This window comes from Terrapene carolina, unplaced genomic scaffold, assembly GCF_002925995.2.
Source record: "Terrapene carolina triunguis isolate 2854851 unplaced genomic scaffold, T_m_triunguis-2.0 Scaffold173, whole genome shotgun sequence".
In the NCBI taxonomy this organism is placed as follows: domain Eukaryota; kingdom Metazoa; phylum Chordata; order Testudines; family Emydidae; genus Terrapene; species Terrapene triunguis.
The window spans coordinates 1,287,029-1,314,780 of NW_020664524.1; the positions used below are offsets into that span (position 1 = coordinate 1,287,029).

General features: G+C 45.2%; 1 protein-coding gene across 1 annotated transcript in view; it reads left to right on the forward strand.

The window, feature by feature from the left end:
- Positions 1 to 12,069, forward strand: part of TWIST2 (twist family bHLH transcription factor 2) — an 83,468-nt gene extending 71,399 nt beyond the window's left edge. Inside the window, exon 2 of the mRNA XM_024194083.2 lies at positions 11,345 to 12,069. The gene's annotated coding sequence lies outside the window, so the exon portion shown is untranslated. The remainder of the gene's footprint in view (positions 1 to 11,344) is intronic.
- Positions 12,070 to 27,752: the final 15,683 nt, after the last annotated feature.

The following is a 27,752-nucleotide window of genomic DNA, read 5'->3' on the forward strand; positions in this document are numbered from 1 at the left end:
TCCCCTTTATTCGACATTGGTGAGGCCTCATCTGGAGTACTGTGTCCAGTTTTGGGCCCCACACTACAAGAAGGATGTGGAAAAATTGGAAAGAGTCCAGTGGAGGGCAACAAAAATGATTAGGGGTCTGGAGCGCATGACTTATGAGGAGAGGCTGAGGGAACTGGGACTGTTTAGTCTCCAGAAGAGAAGAATGAGGGGGGATTTGATAGCAGCCTTCAACTACCTGAAGGGGGGTTCCAAAGAGGATGGAACTTGGCTGTTCTCAATGGTAGCAGATGACAGAACAAGGAGCAATGGTCTCAAGTTGCAGTGGGGGAGGTCTAGGTTGGATATTAGGAAACACTATTTCACTAGGAGGGTGGTGAAGCACTGGAATGCGTTACCTAGGGAGGTGGTGGAGTCTCCTTCCTTGGAGGTTTTTAAGGCCCGGCTTGACAAAGCCCTGGCTGGGATGATTTAGTTGGGAATTGGTCCTGCTTTGAGCAGGGGGTTGGGCTAGATGACCTCCTGAGGTCCCTTCCAACCCTGATATTCTATGATTCTATGATTCTATGAAAGCTTTATCACTGCCTTTTCCTCTAGTGAGTTGGGTACTGTAATATTCTTGGAAGTCCCTAAGTGGCGCTATTGCTGATGGCCTTACTAAATATATCTTGAATGCATAGCTGCATCATGTAATGTATCACAGACAAATGCTTTTTTGTCAATTGTGGTGCACTTCGTTTGGAAGCTGAGAATATCCCTAGTATATCTCGCTCCCCTCTTCTGACTGATTTATTTTCTTACATTTAGATACTGCCTAGAGTTTTTACCCATGCAAACAAACAAAATATCACACAGTACCAAAACATTGCAGGTACTTCTGAATAAAGAGACAACAATTGCAGTTAACATATGGGTCTATTGCTGCCAGTCAGACCTGCTTCCTTGTGGTGCTGATCATTGTTTCTGGAAGCATCACCAACCCATCAGATAAAATGACATTTTAGACTAGGATATAAGAGAAGATACAGGCACCTGAGAGTAGGGCTATTTTGTTATTTATTTATTTGAGACATAAAAGTAACACTGGAGGCATGGGAAAATGCACTCTCTTCTGAACGACACACTGGTTTTGCCCTATTCCTTTGAAATTAGACCCCCAGGAAAGTTTCAAGGCAAGCATTAATAGGTAGCTAATCCTGACCAGGTGCTCCTTGTGGAAAACATTTCCGCCCCAACAACAAACAAGGGGCTGTGGGAGGGATGGGGGGTGGAAATCACATTTTTTTAACATTTTTCTGTTGAAATGCTAGTGAAAAGGCAAATCAGATTCCATGGGGGGAGCAGGTATCATTTCAATTTAAAAAGCAGGTTCAAGGTGGAAGTAGCCACAGTTGCTTTCAGTAGCAACTTTGTAATTGTACTCAGAGGGCTGAATGCCCTTGTTTTATGTACGTTTCCACCCTGGCTTGGATTCCCAAGGACCTATGGAGCTATATAAGTAAAGGATGGGTTCACGAATATAAAGGCACTGGAATGGGATTTGAAAGCCACATATTCAATTCCTGGTTCCCTCACAGACTTTTTGTGGGACCTTGGGCCAGTCACTTAATCTACCCTACACTTCCGTCCCCCCCATCTGTAAATGGGAGACAATATTCACTACCTCACTGAGGTGAGAATGATGTCCACTGGGAGTTGTTCAGACACCACAGTGAGGAAGGCTAGCTGGAACCAGAGTGAAAACTAGTAGTTCCGCACAGCAGTCTGCTCCACCCTGGTGTAAGGGTACAGCTCCACTTCCTCAATTAAGCTGCTTTTACTTATGCCAGCAGTGAATCCTGGCCTTATGGTGAGGCCCATGTTTGTTTGGTTGTGCCCAGCACTGCCTGGCTTTGCTTTGAAGTCCTCTCACCCATACCATGTAATCTGCAGTGTCACAGGCCCAGAGCCTCAAAGGTATTTAGGTGCCTCACTCCCATGGGGGTAGGGCCCCAGGGAGTCCTGTTTGCACAGCACTTTAAGGAGGATATGGGCCACAGTCACTCTATTAGTATCCACGGGCCAGAAGACTGTGTGGTCAGGTTCCCCCCGGCACACTCAAAAAGGCAGCCACTCCAATGCAGAGCTGAGGGGAGATGCGATCTCTCAGAGGTGCTGTTCACCTGACCCCAGGTGAAAGTCTGGGTCTCATAGCACGTATTGAAAAGAGCAGGGGCTATTCCTGGGATCCAGACAAAGATGGTTCCGATCATAGCCTGTGCGCGAGCCATGGCTAAGTGCATAGCAGCTGCCACATCTGCCCACACAGTCACTGCGTTATCAGTCCAGTTTCTCTCTCATCCCTTTCCAAAGCACTCCGTGCCCTGTGAAACCAAATCCTACACCTAGGGCCCAGCCTAGCTGCTGTTTGCCAGGTAGGCCAGTCTCCCTGCACTCAGTCTTGCACACTGTAAGGCAAGATGGGACCATCATGATCATCTAGTCTGATCTCCTGCACATTGCAGGCCACAGCACCTCACCCAACCACTCCTGTGATAGGCCCCTCACCTCTGGCTGAGTTTACTGAAGTCCTCAAATCATAGTTTAAAGTTCCACCATTTATTCTAGTTAAAACCAGCAAGGAACCCGTGCCCCATGCTGAAGAGGAAGGCAAAAATCCACAGCATTTCCGCCAATCTGATCTGGGGGGAATTCCTTCCCAACACCAAATATGGTGATCAGTTAGAGCCTGAGCATGTGGGTGAGGCCCACCAGCCAGATACCTGGGAAGAATTCTCTGTAGTAACTCGGAGCCCTCCCCATCTAGTGTCCCATCACTGGCCGATGGAGATATTTGCTAATAGCAGTTGCAGATGGGCCACATGCTATTGTAGGCAATCTTATCATCCCATCCCCTCCATAAACTTATCAAGCTCAGTCTTAAAGCCAGTTAGGGTTTTTTTTTGCACCCACTGCTCCCCCCTTGGAAGTCTGTTCCAGAACTTCACTCCTCTGATGGTTAGAAACCTTCATCTAATTTCAAACCTAAGCTTGTTGATGGCCAGTGTATATCCATTTGTTCTTGTGTCCATACTGGCCCTTAACTTAAATAACTCCTCTCCCTCCCTGGTATTTATCCCTCTGATGTATTTATAGAGAGCAATCATATCTCCCCCCTCAGCCTTCTTTTGGTTAGAGTAAACAAGCCAAGCTCTTTGAGTCTCCTCTCATAAGGTAGGTTCTCCATTCCTCAGAGCATCCCAGTAGCCCTTCTCTGCACCTTTTCCAATTGGAAGTCATACTGTCAAAGGAAAGATCTTGTAAATTAAAAAGTCGATACCGGGTTACGGCAGGGGTGGCACCCCAGTACTCAGATTCAAACAAAGTGGGCCTGGGGGGTTCTGCTTTTTGACATACTATATAGTTGTATCATCCAGTCTGATGCATGGTAATAATCCCTAGCTCTTACAGAGCACTTTTCCTCCATAGCTCTCTCAAAGTGTTTTACAAAGGAGGTCAGCATCATGATCCCCATTTTACAGATGGGGAGACTGAGGCACAGGGAGGGGAAGTGACTTGTCCCAGGTGACACAGCAGGCCAGTGGCCCAGCCTGGAATTAAACCCATGTATCCTAAGTCCCAGTCCCTTGCTCTATCCCCTTGGTCCTAACCCCTTCTCCTCAACCTCCTTGCCACACTTCTGTTCTCCCAATGCACTCCAGCCACCTCCTGAAGGGGGGTGCACTCTCTCCTCCATCATTGTTGAGGGAAGGGAACGGTGGGCCCAACCCCCCATTCCCAGTCTGTGAAGGGCCAGCGAGTGAGGCACAATGCCCCCCAAAATCCACCTTCAAAGTAGCTTGTGACATGCCCATTTCCCCCCACCAGTCCTCGTGCCTCAGTTTCCCTACATGGGAGACAAGTCTAATGCTTACCTACCTGAGTGGTGTATTGGGAGGCTTAGTTCATTAATGTTTAATTAAAGTGCTATAAGATCTACTGATGCAAAGTGCTGTAATTCTGGACAGCCAGCTGAGATCCCAGGACTCCCCAGGTTCCAGTTCACTTCCATTCCCCAGGTTTATCCAAACCTCTAAGGCCAGATTCTGTGCTACACCATGCAGGAGGCACACCAGGGACAGTGGTGGCTCTACACCCACCTAATGCTGGGCTTGCTGGGGACTTAAATTCCTAGTGTAATTTAGAGTAGCCCCATGGCCTCTATCTTGCTAAATTTAACTGCCCAAACTAGCTGGAATAGAGAGCATTCTGGCCACACCTCCAGCCACTCCTACACCAGGTGCTGTGCAGGAAAGCAGAGTACGGCTGCCTATACCTCCCCAATATCAGCTTGAACCACTTTCATCTCTACACCCAGTATATAGCTGATCTTGGGCTCCCTGCCATCGTCCCCGCCCCATGCCTCAGTTTCCCCATGTATAAAATGAGGTTAATGATACAGACCTCCTTTGTAAAGCCCTTTGAGACCTACTGATGCTAAGTGCTGCATAAAAGCTAGGAGTACTACCATAGCATTTTCCCTGGACACATGACACAGGGATTTAAGGAAGTGCAGCATTTAACATTTGCTCCACCCCAAGCAAGGGACTATCCCGTGGTGTCTTTCTCCTTCCTCTGCTTCGTTATTCCCCCCGCACACACACACCCAAACAACAGGGCTGTAGCGCACAAGTGCAAAGGAAAGCCTTGTCTGTCATCCGCCAGCACACACCCCCACACATACAAGCCACTTCTGTCAGTGCACGCCCAACATGTAAGCTTTTCTAAGTGGCCCTGGGCAGTCAGTCAAGTCCTGAACTCTTCTGCAGAATGTGGGTGTAATTAGATAATTAATAACTTTTTTAAAAGGCTAAATGGAAGCTTTCCTTAGAGAGAGGAAATAAATATATATCATTTTTGATATGTGAGCTGAGTCAGCCCTCGGAGGGGAGATACAGTGTCTTCCATGAAAAGCCAAAAAATTACGCGGGGCATCCCCTGGGCAGTCGTGGCTTACAGGGCTTGCCTCGTTAGTCTGAGCTGGGCTGGGCAAATGAACAGCAGCATGTTCATTATTCTTCCTGCGCAGGAAGGCGTCTGCTGGCATCTGTTGTCCTGCGGCGTGACCCAGTCGTGCTTAAGCAAGATGAGCTCAGTACCCCTTGGTGAGATTTAACCTGTGTGGCGCTTGAGCCTAAAGGGTGTTTCGGAGACATTGTGGGTTGGATGGAGCCGTGGAGCTAGGCTGAAGTGCTACAGCTGGATTGAAATGATGAGCTTATCTGTATGTTTTAAAAGGCCCTAGAGCCCTGGCTCTTTGGATTCTCCCAGGGACATCTACCTGAAATTTGCTGACTGGCTGGAATGGCGAAGGTTAAACAACACAGCCAGTCCAGCACCTAATGGGAGATACTGATTGGCTTTGAAGGATGGTAGCCCTGAGGCTTCCCTAGGATCCAGGAAAGTGATGCACGGACCCAGACCCGGGACTGCACAGGCTGCATGATGAGGGTGTTGCTTCCATCTCTGGATTTAACCCTTTCACTGCCATCATACCATATGCCCTGGAGAGGCTGTAGAACTACAGACTAGATTTAAGCTGTGCAGCCTACTGTGGCATAAAAATCAGTGGACTTGTTTTTTAAATGCATGGAAGCCTGAGGCCTGCACCCAGACTACTGCCCCCCAGGGGTGGGGTGTAAATGTGTGTATTTGCAACAGGGTCAGCTTCATCATACAGGGAGAACAGGTAGTCACTGAAAGGGGGTGCTCGGCATTGGCCCACCCTCACTCTCATGGAAGTCAATGGCAGTTTTACATTATTTTGCTTTAAAATGTAACATAAAATAGGCAAGCTCACCTGAGCAGAGCATCAGATCTTCACATGTTATTTGATTAACAGGTTCCGTGCAGGGTTTCTGGTACTTTGAATTCTCCAGGCTGATGAGGGAATGGGGACAGGGCAAATTCCATCTGTAATTTAACATTCCAAATATGCAACCATCAGCACAAGATAAAGTGAAGGCATTTTGCCTTTGTACAGTATTCCTTCACTAGCCCACATAGCAAAAAAAAAAAAAGATGTGCCAGGTACTCAATGTGTAACACTGACACACAGACACCATTGGCTTGGTTTCATAATGCAATACATAACATGACACACACTTTAAACATGTAATTAAAATAGGTATTGAATTATATGCAGTGGGTCACTGAGTCTCTTTCTCAGGCAAAACTATCCTGGGTAGTTCTTTGTTTGGAAAAGGTTTCTAAGGAATTAAAGGGTTTGGGCTGAGTTAAAAGTGCTGGGAATAAATGCTACCAGGTGCACGTTGGTGTCACGGATGTTCAGGTAGCAGAAATCTTGCTTCTGGGCCAGAAGGCTGGAGGGGTTCAGTTCTGCACCACAACTTGGGGTCACACGACAGCTCAGAGGAGCTCGTCAATTAGGATTCACGGGGTTTTTAGTTAACCCAAGTCAGATGGCTTGGTTGTCATGGGTTCATAACCTCCAGAGGGGGGCTTGGAGCTTCAGATTCATGTCAACACCCCCAGCCATGGAGGTTTTCAGATTTTGGTGTAAATCTTTTGCACAGCCCTAGCTCGTACCTAGAGCTGGTTCTGTTGCACAGTAAGGTACTTACAAAGAGTGCTGCAATTATCATGGGCACTGCCCTGAGATCCCCTCTGTCCTTCTCTTAGCAGATGATAAAATTCCATAGCACTTTTCTTAGGGAATTGATGAAATGCCCCAGTGTTCTGTGAGCATAACACTAGCCCGGCTTGTAAGTTACTGCATTGCCAAGCTCAGATCCTCAGCTATGCCTGAGGAGCACACAGCATGGGTCAGAGTAAGAGTGCTCTTTGTGCTGCCCTGATCCTGGGCTGGCTGTGTGCTAGGCAGGTCCTCTTGCATATCAAGAGGCGGATACAGCAGTCAGCAATTAGTGGGTAGTAGGGAAACCCACCCACGCTTCCTTTCCCCTCCAGCCATGCTTCCTCTGCCACCCCTCTGGTGGGAGGGATCTTCCCAGGGCTGGCTAAATGGTCCTTCGATCCAGATGCCAGCAGTGATATGCTGTAAACAGCCATGGCACATCACGGCCCGGGCTCTAACTAGTGACTGTGGAAAGCACTTAAGAAGGGCACTCCCTTATGTCTGGACAGGGCCTTAGGGTGAGTCTGCCTCTAGTCACTCAGAAGGGACACTAGTTCCAGAAGCTCAACACCTCCACCCTCCCCAACCCTCCCATTGCCCCAAAAGCAAACAAAAACCTGAGTCATATCGTGCCTTGCTCCACTCAGGATATGCAAAGGATTCTGGTTGTGGATCTGTCAAGAGTTCTCCAAGTTTCCCCTGAGTCTATGTCGTGAGGGCCCTACTCCCCTAGTCTCAGGGCCTTGTTGCCCATCTCGATTCTCATATGTCAGGGTACACTCATTGCCCTCTGCCTGCCCTAGGGGTTGGTCGTGGAGCCCAGACCCACCCTCTCCACGGGGTTCCAATTCACAGCCCTGGGGCAGGCAGCTAAGGTCTGCACCCAAGGTTTCTGTACTGCTGCTTCCCTGAATTGCTACTTCCCAGCCCCCTTCTCCCAACGGGCAAAGTACAGACATGAAAGAATATAAATCAAAGCTCAATCTCAGACCGTCTGAGTCCCTTTTCTCAAGTGGGTCTGGCAGAGTCACAATAGGCAGAGGTCCCAGGCAGTGCTGCCTCCATAGAGCTACAAGCGTAGATGGATTCACTTCCCCAGGCCACCTACTACTGAGCTGGCCTGGTCTCCTTAGGAGCGCCTCCTCCAACCAGGGTGGGGTGCCTGGACCCAAAGTACCTCATTAACCCCCTCCTTTCCAGCACAGGGCTTGTACTCCCCATCACAGCAGCCTAGAGCAAGGTGTAAAGGTGAGGGTGAAAGAACATAGGACTTGCCAGACTGGACCATTCCTGGGGTCCATCTGTACAGTAGTCTCCAACACTGGCCAATGCCAGATGCTTCTTCACAGTCAAGTGCTAACCCCCCAGGATAGCATATATAAGCAGGAATTGTCCTCCTAACTTTGGGTAGTTAGGCACAGATCCTCCAAGCTATTTAGGCACCTAACCTCCATTGATTTCAGTGGAAGTTAGAGCCTAAATAACTGTGGATCTGAGCCTTAGTGTTTCTAAACCCATGGTTTATGACTTGAAGATGCCAACTAGCAGAAGTTGCTAGATCGCAGGCCCTGGTTCTCATGGGGGGCTTCAATCACCCTGACATCTGCTGGGAGAGCAATACAGCAGTGCCCAGACAATCCAGGAAGTTTTTGGAGAGTGTTGGGGACAACTTCCTGGTGCAAGTGCTGGAGGAACCAACTAGGGGCTGTGCTCCTCTTGACCTGCTGCTCACAAACAGGGAAGAATTGGTAGGGGAAGTAGAAATGAGTGTCAACCTGTGCAGCAGTGACCATGAGATGGTCGAGTTCAGGGTCCTGACAAAAGGAAGAAAGAAGAGCAGCAGAATACGGACCCTGGACTTCAGAAAAGCAGACTTTGACTCCCTCAGAGACCTGATGGGCAGGATCCCCTGGGAGGCTAATATGAGGGGGAAAGGAGTCCAGAAGAGCTGGCTGTATTTTAAAGAAGCCTTATTGAGGGCTCAGGAACAAACCGTCCCGATGTGCAAAAAGAATACCAAATATGGCAGGCAACCAGCTTGGCTTAACAGAGAAATCTTTGGTGAGCTTAAACACAAAAAGGAAGCTTACAAGAAGTGGAAACTTGGGCAGATGACTAGGGAGGAGTATAAAAATATTGCTCGAGCATGCAGAGGTGTAATCAGGAAGGCCAAAGCACAATTGGAGCTGCAGCTACCAAGGGACATGAAGGGTAACAAGAAGGGTTTCTACAGCTATGTTAGCAACAAGGTGGTCAGGGAAAGTGTGGGACCCTTACTGAATGGGGGAGGCAACCTAGTGACAGATGATGTGGAAAAAGCTGAAGTACTCAATGCTTTTTTTGCCTTGGTCTTCGCAGACAAGGTCAGCTCCCAGACTGCTGCACTGGGCAGCACAGTATGGGGAGGAGGAGAGCAGCCCTCAGTGGTGAAAGAACAGGTTAAGGACTATTTAGAAAAGCTGGACATGCACAAGTCCATGGGTCCAGATCTAATGCATCTGAGGGAGTTGGGTGATGTGATTGCAGAGCCATAGGCCATTATCTTTGAAAACTTATGGTGATCACAGGAGGTCCTGGATGATTGGAAAAAGGCAAATATAGTGCCCATCTTTAAAAAAGAGAAGAAGGAGAATCCGGGGAACTACAGCCTCATCTCAGCCCCTGGAAAAATCATGGAGCAGGTCCTCAAGGAATCCATTTTGAAGCACTTGGAGGAGAAGAAGGAGATCAGGAACAGTCAACATGGATTCACCAAGTGCAAGTCATGCCTGACCAAACTGATTGCCTTCTATGATGAGATAGTGGATATGGCTCTTTGGATATGGGGAAAGTGGTGGACGTGATATATCTTGACTTTAGCAAAGCTTTTAATATGGTCTCCCACAGTATTCTTGCCAGCAAGTTAAAAAAGTATGGGCTGGATGAATGGACTATAAGGTGGATAGAAAGCTGGCTAAATCATCGGGCTCAATGGGTAGTGATCAGCGGCTCGATGTCTAGCTGGCAGCTGGTATCAAGCCCCAGGGGTAGGTCGTGGGGCCGGTTTTGTTCAACATCTTCATTAGTGATCTGGATGATGGGATGGATTGCACCCTCAGCAAGTTCGCGGATGACACTAAGCTGGGGGAGAGGTAGATATGCTGGAGGATAGAATAGGGTCCACAGTGACCTAGACAAATTGGAGGATTGAGCTAAAAGAAATCTGATAAGGTTCAATAAGGACAAGTGCAGAGTCCTGCACTTAGGACAGAAAAATCGCATGCACTGCTACAGGCTGGGGACCGACTGGCTAAGTGGCATTTCTGCAGAAAAGGAGCTGGGGATTACAGTGGACGAGAAGCTGGATATGAGTCAACAGTGTGCCCTTGTTGACAAGAAGCCTAACAACATATTGGGCTGCATTAGTAGGAGCATTGCCAACAGATTGAGGGAAGTGATTATTCCCCTCTATTCGGCACTGGTGAGGCCACATCTGGAGTACTGCATCCAGTTTTGGGCCCCCCCCACTACAGAAAGGAGGTGGACAAATTGGAGAGAATCCAGCGGAGGGCAACGAAAATGATTAGGGGGCTGGGGCACATGACTTAGGAAGAGAGGCTGAGGGAACTGGGGTTATTTAGTTTGCAGAAGAGAAGAGTGAGGGGGGATTTGATAGCAGCCTTCAACTACCTGAAGGGGGGTTCCAAAGAGGACGAGCTGGGCTGTTCTCGGTGGTGGCAGATGACAGAACAAGGAGCAATGGTCTCAAGTTGCAGTGGGGGAGGTCTAGGTTGGATATTAGGAAACACTATTTCAGTAGAAGGGTGGTGAAGCACTGGAATGGGTTACCTAAGGAGGTGGTGGAATCTCCATCCTTAGAGGTTTTTAAGGCCCAGCTTGATCAAGTCCTGGCTGGGATGATTTAGTTGGGGTTGGTCCTGCTTTGAGCAGGGGATTGGACTAGATGACCTCCTGAAGTCTCTTCTAGCCCTAATCTTCTCTGATTCTATGGCAAGTTTATATCCAGCATAAAATGCACCCTAATTAGCACAACTGAGCATAGCATGATATCATCATTCATGGAAACATCTAACCTTCTTTTTCACTCCTGCTAAACTCTTGGCCTTCAAAATCTCCTGTGACAGGGAGTTCCACTGATTAGTCCTGCCAACATTTTTCCTTTCAGTAGTTTTAAGATGTATTGTCATTTCATGTCTCTAGGTGGCGCCGGGTGTTGTGTTATGAGAGAAGGTAAACAGGAGCATCTGAATGACATTCTCTACGCCATTCATCACTGCATCTATTTCTACTATGTTAGCTCTTGTTTGTGTCCTCACTAAGCTAAATAATTCTGAACTAATCCTAAAGTTCCCCTCCCTGGCTGTCAGGAAGTCTCTCTCATCTGGAAGGCTTTCCATGCCTCTATGGGTGCGTGTGTAGGTATGAATCTTGATTCATAAAAGCAGCTCTGTTCAGGCTAGCACTGTAACACATGCTTAACTTTAAGCCTATATAGAAATCAGTGGACTTGTTTTTAAAATGGATGGAGGCCTAAAAGACTGCTGGTGGGGTGGGGAGTAAACATTGGGTGTGTGTCATTTTAGGCTGAACAAGAATAGATTTAGGCATATGTTGTCCTGAATCATTGCCTTGATTTGTAAGAGAAAAGGGCTTATCAGAGAACATGCATAGGAAGATGTCCAGTATGACATGTTTTTTCCCCCCTCTCTTTTATTCTAGACTGTCCTGTGTCTGAGACTGAAGAGGAATTGGGATGTATCCAAGTTTGTAGCTTCTGAAACCTTAACAACCTCAAGTAAACTGGTCCAAAAGACACCTCTAGACCTCCCTAGCTCTGAACTTTTGCAGAGCACTTAGACTGAGTGGAAAAACAGCACCGAAGGGAATGGGCTGAAATTTTGCAACATTTCTCCCCAAGAGACTGACCCGAAAAGGAAAGAAAAGAAAAGAAAAGAAAAAGAAAACCATGTTGATTGTGTAGTGTCATTGGGGTTTTGTTTGTGGGTGTGTTTGGTTTTATTTTATTTTTTTCTGAACTTCTTAATTCAGGAATACATTTATGAGAAATCTTTCGGGTTGGATTTTATCTTCCCTTTGCTGTATTCTTTTTGTTTTTTTAATGTATATTTTTAACTCAAAATGATTTCTTGTACAGTAACATCAAAACTGGATCAAGGCGCTCAGAAAAAAAACATCATGGCCTCCCCAAATCCTGCATGATTTGTTTCAAGTAAAGTCTGGATTACAGATTCTGCTCTCCACACACTCATCACCTCTTCCAATTGCTCCATGATTTGGTACAGCTAAACCCTTTGTTAATGTTTCATTTTCTGTTCCAGTGTATATGTTGCTTATTTGTTTTATTTATTGAGATATTTTTAACAAGCTACGAGACTGCAATGTGGCTGTGTATACTGCTTCTCTTGCCACTAAAAATAAAGTTGTCCTGCAGCTACTGGAGGTATTTGATTTACTTTGTGATTTCACCATCCAACACTTAAGCAAAAATGACACTAAGTTCTTTATTTGTTCTTTTCACCATGTCTACATTTAAACGGACACACCAGTAACTAAAATCAGTTTCACAGGTTATAGGGCTTACTACAGCGGTAATAGGGTAAAATTCTATGGCTTGTGTTATGCAGGTCAGATTAGATTATCTAATGGTGCCTTCTGACCCTGGAATCAACTAAACCAGCGCAAACCTCTATGTTTAATTTATTTCAAATGGATATAAGCCAAATTTGAATCAGTTTTAGAGTGTCGTCCGAGGGGTTTGCACTAGTTTAACTAAACTGATTTTAAATCATACCTTTGGTGCAACTTTTATTAAAGTCAAAGTCTTTATTAAATAAAATATAATGCCACTTAACCGTGTATCTATTTCTGAATTGCTTTCTCTAAAAATGAGCACTTCTTTTATTATGTACGATCTATATAATGGTAGTACCTAGAGGATTCTGTCAGCTAGGGGCTGTAAATAGTGGGCAAAAGTCCCTGCCCCAAAGAGCTTACAACAGAACATAGAGAGAAGTGAATTGCCCTGGGTCACAAAACATATCAGTAGATAAACTAGGTCTGTTAACTGCCAAAGCAGTGGATTATCTACCAAACCTCTGAAGTCTTCATGAACTGTGTGTGTTTGGGAAGGCTAAGGCAGTAGTGGTGTTTTGCCAATGAACGTTGGATAGCAGGATGTTGCCAAAGCTAAGCTGCTCAGAGGGAGGCTTGGTTCACCAAGTCTGTCACACATTTTCCAATTCAGTATCAGCTCACAGTGGTTAGTGGCTTTTGCAAAAGCAATAGTGTGACCCTAAATTACTGTACAGAGACCCAGGTCCCAGTCCTGCAAAGACTGGGTAGTCCCATTAACTTTAATGGGATGTCTAGTATGACCCAGTGAAGGAAACAGGCAGTTCCAATAAATCCAAAGTACTCTTAGCCTCTGTTGTTAGATGGAACAACAGAATGCATACCATGTTCTATCATGTTGGTCCTTGTTACTACTACATGTTAGGACTGCTAAAAAAAAAAAGTATATTTCACAAAAAAACCCCAAAGAATATTCAATGTTTTGTCTGGAATTTCCCATGATTTTTTGTTTTAATTTTTCAAAATTCTCTGAAAAGTTTTGTTTAATTTCAGTGGGGTGAAAAAAAACTCACTTCCTTTCACTTTTTGACTTTTTTCTCTCTACAGCAAATGATAAAAATGGGAGAGAAAGTGTTTTTTCTCCATCAAAACACATTGAATTTCATTAAAATATTCAACATTTTTCATTTCCATTTTTTTTGTTAAAAATTCAAACATTCTGAGCAAAATAATATTTTCTCAATTTTTTTTGCTTTGATCAAAAAGGTATTTTTCCATCAAATTTCAAACAGCTCTACTGAACGCCTATATTTAAAATAAAAAGGTATGTAGGAAAATTACAATAAAGTCACCTAGTTTGGCTTTGGAATCATCATTCATCCATCCACATATACTCTATACCCAGGACAGAGACCTTTCTAGCCCAATTCGTGTTATCTACTTATAGGACTCACATCATTATAGTATCTCAGCATCTCACAATCTTTGAATGCAACCCCCTGCAAGGTAGGGAAGTGCTGTTATCCCATTTTATAGATAGGAAACTGAGGCACAGGAAGGCTAAATGACTTGCCCAATGTTCCACAGGAAGTCTGTGGCAGAGCAGCGACTTGACTACAGGTCTTCCAACTTCTAGATTAGTGCCCTAACCACTGGACCATTCTTCCTCTCAATGCTCCTATTTAGCTAAAGACTGTTAGCTAGAACCTTGTGGAACTGAAGCTGTGTGGATTGGAAAAGGTGTACTTGTCAGCATTGCTTATCCACTCTGTCTTACAATTCACCTTAGCACCAAAATAATAAACAATAGACCATAGGTAGGGCTACTTTACCAGAGACTGACCTTCCTTTTAGCATCATTCAGAGGCTTTCTGTCAAACCTGTTGGTGCTACAGATTATGAAGCAGAGGTTCCAAATTCCAGGCCATAAGAAGAAATCATTCTTAATAGGAACGCCTTTAAGAAACACTTACCTTGGATTTGAAAAAAGGGATTAATCATCAAAATTGACTGTTCTTATGCCCTCTCGGTGCTAGACTAACAACACCCCCAGTTGATCGTGCCTATTTGAGAACATCGGGATTGAAATATTCAGAGAACACAGGTGCCTGAGAAAAATTATTTTAGATTGATTAAATGGAGGGTCTCTAACAAAGACAATGTACTCAGTACTCAGTGATCGCAGTATCAATTCATCTTTGCAAAGAGAGAAAAGATAGCCTCATAAGAAAGATTGTGTTGGAAACAGACAAATACGACATGTCCAAAAAAGATAGAAAAGGACGTTTTACTATGGAAAAATAATTCTGTGATGGTTTACAGTTATTTCAACCAGAAATAAAATGAGTCCATGTAAACTTGCTTCAGAGAGAAGTGTTTCAACACACTGGACAGAGAACATACATATGTGCATCAAATGCATTATTTGCTTGGTAGGTTTTAAAACTGTAATCCCAAATGTTTCCAGTTGCATGGAATAAAACAAACCAAACAATTAAAAGTCTTTATTGCCTCAAAAGGTAATTGACATCTCCGTCTGGGTTCTGGTACCATTCAATAAGGTATATTTAACATAGGTCACGCAACAGTGCAGTGGGTAGATTTTCACAGTGGGTGTCTGGTCTTAGATTTCTCACAATCCATGCAACACTCACCCTTCCTTTCGCAGCTCCTTTAATGATGCTCAAAGATAAGTTGAGTCCAAATCTCAATGAAGCAAAATGTTAGCCTGATTTTCAGAAGTGCCAACACTGAGCTACAGGGAACACAGCTCGGAGTAAGAGGGTAATTCATTCTCTGTGCACATCCAGGCCATTAGTCAGCCAAACACTCAAGCACAGGCTTGACTTCAGTGAGATTTAAGCACACACTGTAGTTATTAACCCCGTGCTTAAATGCTTCACTGAATCATGGCCTCAAACCTACCGTCTCTGCTAAGGCTGCCATCTAATGTTACCTTAGCTAATGTTACCAAGGGGCACAAGTGCCCAATCCATAGCTCATGGAACCCAGTGGAATGAAAAGTTCTATATTCTGCAGTGGGAAAAGATTTTTAAAATCAAATCATCAACATGTTTTGCTATTTTTTTCTGATGCTCTGGACTCCTCGTTTCACAGTGATGTGCTCAAGTACACCGAATGACGGATTAAAGCTCTCTCTTTTTGTAGGACATACCAATTTAAAAAATCTATTGTAACTAGAGCTGGGCAAATAGTGAAAATAAATACTCACAAATGCCCATCGGTATGGACTTTTCATGAATTTTTGGTCAAGCAAAGGTTTATTCACGTGAATATTCATAGAAGGCAAATTTGGGGCCCATAGCCAATATTGATTTAATCATGAAACTAAATCAATATAATGATTAAACAAAATTATAAAGACCTTTTTCTGCCTGAAACTAATGGTTTGGTTATCCAATGAGAAAACAGAAGAATGCCATGTGATTTAAGTCACCAATCACAGATCCCCAATATTGAGTCGTGAATATCAAACATCCCAAGAAATACTGCCAGTTTGTGAACTGAAATTTGTTCACGTAAAACAACTCTGAATAGCAAATACATTTGAAAATTAACTGTCAAAAGACAGTTATTTTGATTAACAGAGAAAAAGGGCTACATTTGTCTAAGAAATTGTTCATTATGAATTGTAGCTATTCAGTCAGCACCATGTATCAATTAAATACAAGTAAGCAGAAGCAACAGTCAAGGTGAAATAATGAACCAACAATGCAGCTTTGTCCTAATGCGCTATAACTAACCACTCACATATTGTGTGTTCATTTTTATTTATAATTTGTTTATGGTGCTCACTGCCACAGTCCCTGCTCCAATCACAAACACCCCTGTGCGATAGAAAACAGGGCAGAGAGAGAGAGATTGAGACCTAGATCTTTGAAAGCATTTAGGCACCTAATTCCCATTGAAATCAGTGAAAGCTAGAATCCTAAATACCTTTGAGGATCTCGGCCTAAGTGACTTGCTCAAGACAAAATCTATAGCAGAACATGGAGTAAAATCCACATCCCATAATGCACTGCATTAGGGCTAAGCCACACGACCATCCTTTTTCACAATAGTAAGTTCTTCAAGCCACCACACACACACATCCAGGGACTGTCTAAATATTATAGCCAAACTGGTCACACACAAATGCAAGACTACAGAAAACATTCAACACACACTGTAATGAGCTGCGAGCCTACAAAACTGCCAAGTAACCTTTATTCAAAAGCCGCCTTTCAACAAAGATTTACTGAGTTTTTTCTCAAACCTTACTCAGGCAAAGGCCAACCAAAGCCTGATTTTTCCAACGGGAAAAAAGAGTTTTCAGACTCAAGTTCTCAGATCCAAACCAAAAAAAATAAAATAAAATAAAACCTAACAGACTTTTTCTCAAAAGCAAAATCTCCTAACCCACTCCCAGCCTGAGTTTTGACTGCATGAAGGAGGTAGGAAGGGAGTGCTCACAATTGCTCAGAGACACTTATCAATGTCTAGCCCTTGCTCTGCTGGGACCACTCAAGTGACATTTCTGGAAAATCAATCCCCATTAATATTTGACCATGAATAGAAATAGTCAATTTGCTGTTTATAACAAATGGTTAGCATTATTTATATAGCACCAACAACGTACTAATCACTTCAAAGGCACAGGGGAAGATGAAGCGTCTGGTCTGAACAGCTTACAATCTAAAGCCCTCATCCGGAAACTGGGGACAGGTTGAGCTGCACTGATTTCAACAGGACTGCATGCAGGTGAAGAGGCACCCCTGCAGGCAGCCAGTTGCATGATCGGGTCCTAAGGGTAAAACTCCCATTAACTTGAAGCCTTGGATGAATTGAAAGCTCATTGAAATTAAAACCCAACAAAAAGGAGAAAATTAAGGTGTATTCTGCTGTGCAGCTACATACTGGCCCTTGCTCAGGGCTGGACATAAAGGCTTAATCTAGTCTTAAATCAGCAAGCAGAGCGGGGGAACGTAGGTGTGGTATCACTCACTGCTGAGCAGAAACATTGCACCCAGCTCTCAGGTAAGAAGCCTGGCAGTTGACTTGAAATCTCAGCTCATTCTTTAAATCACATTGCAGTTTTGATTAAAAAAACATAGAAAGCTTGAATTCCTGTTCTTTCAGGTAGTCATTGTAACCACATGCTTACTTAAGAGGGAATCACAGGCATATGCTCAGTCACCCCATGGAACTCATGAGCAGGCTCTGAACCCACTGCCTCCAGAGTCCACGAGAGACCTCTTCCACCTCAGCAACAGTAGCAACCCGGCACACACTCGACCCCAGTCCTACGAATAATACAGTAGCAACCAGCGGCATAAATGGGATGTTATCTATTCTGTGAGACAGCCCATAGAGGGAAATAGTGCAGCCCTTCCCCCAAGGTGTTGGTTTAGCCTTTTCCCTTTTCTCTCCCAGATGCCTGCAATCACCAGTCTTTGGAGTGCCTCTCCTCTCTCCTTGCATACAGCAGGTCCTGAGTACTTTTTACTTGGCACCTGGTGCCTCCGCACAAAGCATCTTCCCACTGTGCCAGATACGCAGGGGTTGTGGCCTTGAGAAATCAATGAGAATACTACAAGCTGGCAAGGAGTGTAAAGCCCAGTACACGGGGGACAACAAAACGAACCCCAGCAAAGGAATAAAATAACAGGACAACAGAGGGAGTGACTTTACTGGGAACAAGAACATAGGATCTGGGGAAATAACGGGCTACAGTTAATTAATATTTAACCAATATCTATAAATGAATTAATTCCCACCTCTTAACATGCTCAAACTCCTCCTACCCCAGCTGCCTTCCTGAGGTGGATGGCACTGTTGAGGTGGCATGTCCTGAGACAGAGTGTTGCAGCAGTGTGGCATCAACTGGCTTAACCAAAAGCTACCTTATTTTCTCTTCAGGCCGGAGTCCTCTTCTGACTCCAGCCAGGCTCTTGGGTTTCCTGGTCTGGAATCTTCCTGGGGTGTTGGCTGGCTCTTGGTAGCCAGTGCTAGGTGGGCTCTCTCCTTCTCTGGCTACTGGTCACTACAATGCTGGAGTTAGAGTCTCAGAGAACTCCCTTTGGGGGCAGTAGGCGCATAGTTGGGATGCCACATGCCACGCTGTCTCTCTCCCAGCTTCCAAACCAAAACCAAAGCAAAACTCTCTCTCCTTTGTGTAGTCAGGCTGTCCCCTAGTAGGAAGGGGTTCTGCACAGCCCTGTCTTATTGGTCCAGTGGACAGCTCACACCATGAAGAAGATTCCTTATCAGCCCCAGCAGGGTTTTCTAATTCCTTCTGTCACCAACCCTGATTCCAAGCATGCTGGGAATGAAGTCAGACACTTTGGCAGCCATCTTAATTGGAGTCCTTTTGGTAAGGCTCCCTACATTCTCAGACGGGAGCTCCAGGAGCTGGGATTCAGACAACCCCCAGAGGGATTACAATGACATACAACTTGCCAGTGGGTTACACAGCAACTGGTGAGCCAACACTGGAATGTTGTGTTTCAGAATTCCTGGCCCTGAAAGCAGAGTGTGGTCGAGTGGTTACAGATAACTCAGCCAAGCACATACTTTGGTACATGCCTTCTTCAGAACAACCTGACAAAGCAAGGCCAAGGCTTGTCTCTGCCATGTTAGAGGCTGGGGTTCTAGTCATAGTGCTGCTTAACATGACCTGCAACTTCTCAGTTGTTGTAGCTGCAGGTGAATGCCTACTCTAAAATAAGAGAGAAGGCCTTACTTAATAAGCATTGTGGATAGATGCATTAACAGCAATCAACATAGAAGCTGGGACTAGAGTGCTTAGCCTTCTGGCTTGAATACTCCCCTAGGCTATAGGGCATTGTATTACGGAGGAGCTCTCCCAATGTCTTAAAAATATCAGACATTTTCCCTGAGAAGCAGGCGAATATGACAGACCTGCCAACTGCATGAGTGTCAAGTGAGATGTGTGATGCTTAACAGGTCATCCTGGGGAGTGGAGGGAGCCAACGTTCACCCTCTCCCTGCCCTTTTCCTGCAATACACCGGTCTACAGTGGTGAGCCACCACACAGTAGCAAGTAATCTGTGCCAGAGGTTTTTCTGCTCACCCGGGCCTACCTACATTCTCTCCTATGGGTATCTCCCAAATCAGGGCCCCCAAACGTAGTGTCCAGTTTTGAAAATTTGGGCCTAGGTTCCTTGAACTTTGGCAACTGCTCTTCAAAATGTCAAACAAGAGCAGCAATTTACGTTTTTGGTCATGAATTTTACAGAGTGGCACACCCCAAGGAAGTGTTGCCATTGACTTCAGTGACTCCAGATCGGGCTCCACGGGATTGGCCAACGTAAGCAGTGATGCATACCCATGATTTTCAGTGGAGAATCAACCCCTACAATGCTAACTGACCTCCTGCTGCACAATGTTCAGATAAACCTAGTTTAAAACTGTTCTGATTCTTTCAGCGAGTGCCTGAAATGAGAAATTCTACCAGGAGGTATAATAAGCCAGAGGAAAGGTTAAGGGCAGTGAGCTGTGAAACTATCAGAAGACTCTATTCCAGACCAGTACACTTCATTATTTACATATGCAGTCCCCACAAGGTGGTAAGAGCTGCCATGTAATCTCTCATCAGTAATAATTTCTCCCACGTTATAGCACAGGAGACAACTGTTTTGTAAGTCGAGTGAAAGGAGAACTGTTTGTTCAGAATTCGAATGCAATCATTCCAGCTTAGGCAGGGTTTCAGCCATGTCTTTACACTGTGATTTCAATGCCCTTTCAGCCTCAGTCTCGTAGTCTCAGAATTTGTTTTGAATATAGTAAAGTGCACTAAGCCTTTTTATGATTTCCTGTAGTATTTCAGAGCCTTGAAGTGAAAGTGCCTTCTAAATCTTTTTCCAGGACTCTCCTGTCACTTTAAATATGTGCAAGTATGTTGCCAGTTTCAAGGTAAACCTTGAAAGAAAATGATGCAGTTAAGAGTAAGATAGGTGCTCGATTCATATTTAAATACAGATCTATCCGTTCAGCTTTGGTTTCTGTGGCAAAAGATCCAGAGCAGAGATGAGCTTTTTAAAGTTCTTACTCTGGGTGAGACCAGATTTCAACTAATAAGCACCCACATTTGGAGTCAGACTCTCAAAAAAACTCAGCACCCAAGAGCTTCCGCTATGTACCCAACGTGCTGAGCTCTGTTGAAAACCTGGCTAAATATTTTAGTGCGTAAATGGGAGTTGGGGTGTTTTGTCTTTGAAAATTGTGCCATTTAAGAATAAAAGCTGTGATTTCTAGAGACTACCTGGATTTAGGAACATAAGAATGGCCGTACTGGGTCAGACCAAAGGTCCATCCAGCCCAGTATCCTGTCTACCGACAGTGGCCAATGCCAAGTGCCCCAGAGGGAGTGAACCTAACAGGTAATGATCAAGTGATCTCTCTCCTGCCGTCCATCACCACCCTCTGACAAACAGAGGCTAGGGACACCATTCCTTACCCATCCTGGCTAATAGCCACTAATGGATTTAACCTCTATGAATTTATCCAGTTCTCTTTTAAACCCTGTTATAGTCCCAGTCGTCACAACTCCTCAGGCAAGGAGTTCCACAAGTTGACTGTGCGCTGTGTGAAGAACTTCCTTTTATTTGTTTTAAACCTGCTGCCCATTAATTTCATTTGGTGGCCCCTAGTTCTTATATTATGGGAACAAGTAAATAAACTTTTCCTTATTCACTTTCTCCACTCCACTCATGATTTTATAGACCTTTATCATATCCCCCCTTAGTCTCCTCTTTTCCAAGCTGAAAAATCCTAGCCTCTTTAATCTCTCCTCATATGGGACCCATTTCAAACCCCTAATCATTTTAGTTGCCCTTCTCTGAACCTTTTCTAATGCCAGTATATCTTTTTTGAGATGAGGAGACCACATCTGTACGCAGTATTCAAGATGTGGGCGTACCATGGATTTATACAAGGGCAATAAGATATTCTCCATCTTATTCTCTATCCCCTTTTTAATGATTTCTAACATCGTTTGCTTTTTTGACTGTCGCTGCACACTGCGTGGACGTCTTCAGAGAACTATCCACGATGACTCCAGATCTTTTTCCTGATTAGTTGTAGCTAAATTAGCCCCCATCATATTGTATGTATAGTTGGGGTTATTTTTCCCAATGTGCATTACTTTACATTTATCCACGTTAAATTTCATTTGCCATTTTGTTGCCCAATCACTTAGTTTTGTGAGATCTTTTTGAAGTTCTTCACAGTCTGCTTTGGTCTTAACTATCTTGAGCAGTTTAGTATCATCTGCAAACTTTGCCACCTCACTTTTTACCCCTTTCTCCAAATCATTTATGAATAAATTGAATAGGATTGGTCCTAGGACTGACCCTTGGGGAACATCACTAGTTACCCCTCTAGGAGCCCAACTCCCACTGAAAACTCAAAGGTCTTAGGTACCATTGAAAATGTCAGCCACTGAGACTTTCATGGGGTCTCTGGTGTCATTAGAGTGGAAAGATGCTCCTGTGGTTGGGGCATTAACTAGGGTTTAAAAGATCTCTGTTCTGCTCCTGGCTCAGCCACAGATTCCACGTGTGATGGTGGGAAAGTCACTTAATGTATCTTGTTCCACACTGTTCTGTCTGAACATGGGGAGAATACCTCAGTTGTGAGGCTAAAATCCATTCATGGTCATGAGGTGCTCAGATTTAGTGGAGGTGATAGTCACAATTCCCTAGCGAGACAGTACAACATGTGGTATCTGAGATGTCCCAGATTTATGTAGTAAGGGGTGACAAAAATGAACCAAGAACTGGACAGAAGTCTTCATGGGATTTGTAAATTGTCTAAAAGATTATACAGATGCACTGCTACAGACTAGGGACCGAATGGCTAGGCAGCAGTTCTGCAGAAAAGCACCTAGGGGTTACAGTGGATGAGAAACTGGATATGAGTCGACAGTGTGCCCTTGTTGCCAAGACGGCTAACAGCATTTTGGCTGTATAAGTAGGGGCATTGCCAGCAGATCGAGGGATGTGATCATTGCCCTCTATTCGACATTGGTGAGGCCTCATCTGGAGTACTGTGTCCAGTTTTGGGCCCCATACTACAAGAAGGATGTGGAAAAATTGGAAAGAGTCCAGTGGAGGGCAACAAAAATGTTTAGGAGGCTGGAACACATGACTTATGAGGAGAGGCTGAGGGAACTAGGATTGTTTAGTCTCCAGAAGAGAAGAATGAGGGGGGATTTGATAGCTGCTTTCAACTACCTGAAAGGGGGTTCCAAAGAGAATGGATCTATACTGTTCTCAGTGGTAGCAGATGACAGAAGAAGGAGTAATGGTCTCAAGGTTTAGGTTGGATATTAGGAAAAACTTTTTCACTAGGAGGGTGGTGAAACACTGGAATAGGTTACCTAGGGAGGTGGTGGAATCTCCTTCCTTAGAGATTTTTAAGGTCAGGCTTGACAAAGCCCTGGCTGGGATGATTTAGTTGGGAATTGGTCCTGCTTTGAGCAGGGGGTTGGACTAGATGACCTCCTGAGGTCCCTTCCAACCCTGATATTCTATGATTCTATGATTCCTGTGTTGAATACTCATCGGAGGCAAGTTAGCAGGAGCATTCTGTCCATACATCCTTGCTTGGCTCAATTTTGGGGTTTCCTTCGCTGTTCACCTTTAAAGTGTGAATCCTGTTCCAGTAGAGACCTCATAGACTGACTCAGTTGTAGAGTATATCCTTAAATATATTATATACTTTCATTTTTGTCTTTTCCTACTCAAGTGCCAGTTATCATGAGTGGGAAATGCCTGCTAACGCCAAAGGCTGTGAATTTGCCAACACTCAAAACAAAACAAATATCTTTCTGCATGAAGCATTTGCCGGAAAATGATTTATTTCTCTAAGACAGTAACATGGCCAACATTTTAAAAAATGTTAGACTTTTAAATCTATATTTAGGCCCTGATACTCAAAAGGCTCACTAAATAAGTGAGGTACTAAATCTTTATGTTTCAGAGGCTGCTGATCTTGCATTGGCTCTCCCAACAACAGAAGCAATGGGGGGTTCATTGGTAACTTGCAGTTTGTGATATCTTCGATTTGTTTGCTTAGTTATTTGAAGAATCTGTCCAGTTTAAAACGTGGCCTCCAGATAAGAATGAAATTCCTGGTGCCCCATATTCTCTCTAACAGCCTTCTCTTGCCATGCATCCTTTCAGATCCAGGCAGTGGCAGGACATAGGGCTAGGTTGTGACTTGAACCACACTCCCACACAAGGAAGAGGTGGGCAGGGAGTGTGTGGAGAGGGTTGGCAAATGGGCAGAGCCTTGGCTCCACATTCCCATACTCACTGGCCAGTGCAGGCAAGCTAGCACGGGCACATACTCTGATGTGCTGTTGGTATAGGTCAGCAGGAATCAGGGAGAGAATTGGGATTCAGTGGTGTGTCTAGTTACAGCCTCTCCCTGGCCTGTTCCTAGGATGAGGGGGCTTAGACCCCACCCCTTGCTCAGCGCTAGCCCAGAGTCATCCTTTTGCAATTGCATGTACTGAAAGTGAGGCTTCCAATCTCCCCATTTGTTTCTGTTCATAATTTTTCCCTTTCCCATTCCTTCATTCCCTCTCCTAGATCAAAACTCCTCACAGTTTCTGTATACTAGCTCCAGTCGCACTCATGCCTGCAGCACCTCCAACTCAGTCACTGAATGAGCCCAGCTTCTGCTTTTGCCCTGCACATAGACAGGGGCACTGTTGAAATCCTACTGCAGTAATGAAGTCGTGCAGCCCCAGTGACAGTGCTCCTGTGGAGAATGGATGCATTTTGTGCTGAGAGGCTCCTTCGGGCTTGTTAGCATCTGCTGGAGATGGATGGCATGCTCCAACGGGTTCCCAATACACAGGCGAACAGGAAGTCTGCCTGGTGGGCTGTTTTCTGCGTCATCCAAGACCACTGAGTTGGATGCCGCAAAGATGCTTAAAGGATTTGGGAACCAGAGCTGGAATGCTGTGTCTTGGCAACAAGGGAGGGGAGAGAAATTGGCTTTCATCTCCCCTCCTGCCACAAAAGACAATAAATAACCACGAAGCTTCAAATGAATTTCAGACTGAAGAATTTCTGCATCCTCCTGATCCAGGAACATTTCAGGGATTTCTCCTGCAAGACCTCTCTCTCATGTACTCTCTGGGAAGGTCTTTTCCCCTGCTTTTTATAATAATGGGTCGATCTGCTTTTCTAGAACCTTGGGTGCCTGGCCTGAGTCTTGGTCATCTCAGCCATAAAGGAATATTCATTTCATTCCAATCTGTTTGTTTTGTATAGGGGATGATAAATTATGTCGGGGGAAGTGGTTGGGGAACCATTTTTCATGAACTATCAGCTAGTGCTCCCATCTGACTATCCAGGTTTGGCTCACTCAGACAGGCCTCACCTTCCTGTTCTCCACTGTAAGAACAGCAAGGAAGCTGCCTTTTGTAAGGCCCGTGTTATAACCTCATTCTGTGAGGAGCTCTCATTGATATTGACCATAAGCCCAACTCCCTTAGGCCCAGCTCAGCCAGACTCAGAAATTCCACCTCAGATTCTACTTCTTGTGTGACCTTTGGCCAGTTACCTAGGCTGATGTTTTCATAGGAGCCTCAGAGACTTAGCTGTCCAAGTCCCATTGACTTTCAGTCCCATTTCTCTGCCCCAGATCCTCAAAGGTATTTAAGTACCTAATTCCCACTGAAATGTAGGCCTCACTTGCCCATCTGCACAATGGGGGTAATACTCCCTGTCTGATTGGTGTGTGGTGAGCTGTTCAGAAACTACACAGACAAGCACCTCGGCAAAGCAAAAAAAAATCAATAGATTTCACATCAGAGCTCTTTGTTGTTACTGCATCTGGGCAATAAATATTGCACAAGTAGGCCCAGAACATGGAACCCTCAAATATTGCCCTTCCCGTGAGAGGGGGGGTGCAACCTACATAAGGTTCTCCCAATAGAGTTACACCCTCGTCATCCTATGGGGATGGGAGGGTTGTCCCTTTGGAGGAATAGACCATAGGCCATGCCTCAATATCCTTGCAGAGCCTGGGGGGTCCACAGGAGGCACAGAGCTAGCTGCATGGAGGCCCTCACAGCTGCTCTGGTTCCTGGCAGGTTCCCCCTCCAGATCCCTGGCAGTGTGGGTCCACTGGATTTTCTGACCTCCAGGACCCCTGGGCAGGACTGCATTACCCCCCCAGCCATTCTTGTCATTGACCTACTCAGTCTCTGCCCCTCCCAGGGCTTCTGGCAACGTGGCAACACATTCTGCATTGGCTCCCAGGCTAGAGGAAATGGTGCCATGGAGGGGACCCTTGGCAAACTGAGCAAGGATCCTACCCATTAGTAATATAACTAGATGGCATTCACCTCTCTCGCATAACTCTTCCACTGCCTACTTTAATATGAAGTACCACTAATTAGGTGGTGGCTGAGTGCTAACTGGTTTTGCCATGAAACAGAAACATGTGTCTTTTGCGCATAAAGCAAAATAAGGAGTGTAGAGCAAGAAAAAAACATCCAAGCCAGAAGGGAGGGTAAACGAAACTAAACAGACAAGTAATATCGTCAGACCCATTTAACTAAAAAGTTACTGTCAGGTTATAAAAATCACAGGCCAAATTCTCTGCTGGGGTAAATTAGCATTGTTCCATTGACTTCAACAGAGCAACACTGATTTACACCAGTGGAGTATGGGCACTCATATTTTTTTAAATAGCCCTTACCTGTGGGTAATAACAATAACCTCAGATTATCCTAACAAAAATATTGCTTAGACTCTGGGTTTTGTTGCAAATGCCGCAAAGAAGTGGTTCAGCTGAGGGCGTAATACATTTTTAAAAGAGTCTTGAGAACATGTATTAATATTGGCTCACACTTTCAGGGGCCCTGTCACAGTTGCAGCCTGGCTGCTGCTCTGACCCCCTCTGCTCTCTCTAAATGACCCCCTCACATGTCCTTCCCTTATGTCCTTATGTCCTTCCCTCTGCCAAGGTGGACTCCCATGATTCTCCCACCCTTACACTGGACCCTGGGCTACAGCACCCTGTGGATCAACAGCAAGTCCCCCTGGGTATTCGCGGTTCTTACCACTGGGAGCCTGTGACCAGTGATGGATACAGAGACCAGACAGCCTTCTTAAACCCAAGGATTGTTTAATCTTAACAGTAGGAACAAGGCAAAACATAAGAGAAAAAGAATTTTAACCCAATAAACAGTCTAAATGCATGTCTATCATACAGGAGACTTACCCTGCCTGTGAAGGGAGCCTATGAAAACCTAGCTCCTTCTGACACCGTGGTGGGTTTCAGCCTATTTCCCCCAACAGCTCACTGACCCCTGGCCAGAGAGAGTCCTTTTAACCTGCCAGAAGTCCCTCAGACTCTGAGTTTGGGACCTGTTGCCTAACACCAGTTTGGTGAGCACTGTGGGGGGGTTGAGCCATCCTCATCGAGGCTAGTTGCTCTCCCATTCTCTTGTTGCACCCTTTCCACAATTTGGTAGATGGGCTGCTATCTAGGGTGACCAGATGTCCCGATTTTATAGGGACAGTCCCGATTTGTGGGTCTTTTTCTTATATAGGCTCATATTACCCCCCACCCCCGTCCCTATTTTTCACATTTGCTGTCTGGTCATCCTACCACTATTTGAAGTTGTTGTACTCTTTCCTGCCAGCCAGCCTCTCCTTGAAGTAACCCCCTGTATCTGTAACCCTTCCACCAGGTGTTGTTGGCAGCAAAAGGGCCGGACTGAATTTTCTAAGGATTCTGTCTCAAAACTTAAACAACACTCACTTGAGTCTCCCTGCCCTGAAAACTATATATACGACCGTGGGCACCACTGATAGGCAATATTTCCCCACTCACAAGCACTGAGACCAGGGGTTACAACAAAGTGAACTTTCCTGGGTGGGGGAGAGCAGACTAAACTTGGGAAAGTCAGCAATTAATAAATTAGCAATACGAGGTGCGACTCCCATCCCCACAGGGTGTCTTCGCAATAGCCTCAACCTCAATCCTCCTCTGGCTGTGGTGAGCAGCTGAATCATTCTAGCAACTTCCCTCCTCCCCAGTTCCCCACTCACAGTTTGTTGCCCTGGATTGGTGGAGCCCACTGATTCTGGCAGGTCAGGGCTGCCTGGGCTGCTCCAGGGGCTCTACCCACCTGAGCCAGCTGAAGTGATGTCAGCTTTGATTGCGGGGTAGGGCTAGCCTGTCCCTCAGGTAAGCTACTGCTCTCTCTGCAGCTTCAGCCCTAACCACCTTAGCTCTGTGCCATCCTGTGTCTCACAACCACATGAGCTCAACCCAGTCCACATTTTCAGAGTAATCTCAGCTCAGCTCTTTAGAGAAGAATCCATAATATCCAGAGCCCTTAACAGAGCCCTTACCACCAGCGAGGCACTGCTAACAAAGCAGGAACCTCCTTCATTCCCTCTCCTTTTTTAGGAATGCCCAGTCACCCTTAATCCAATTGTACCAGACTTCAGACCCCTCACCTCAGACATATTTGGTATAA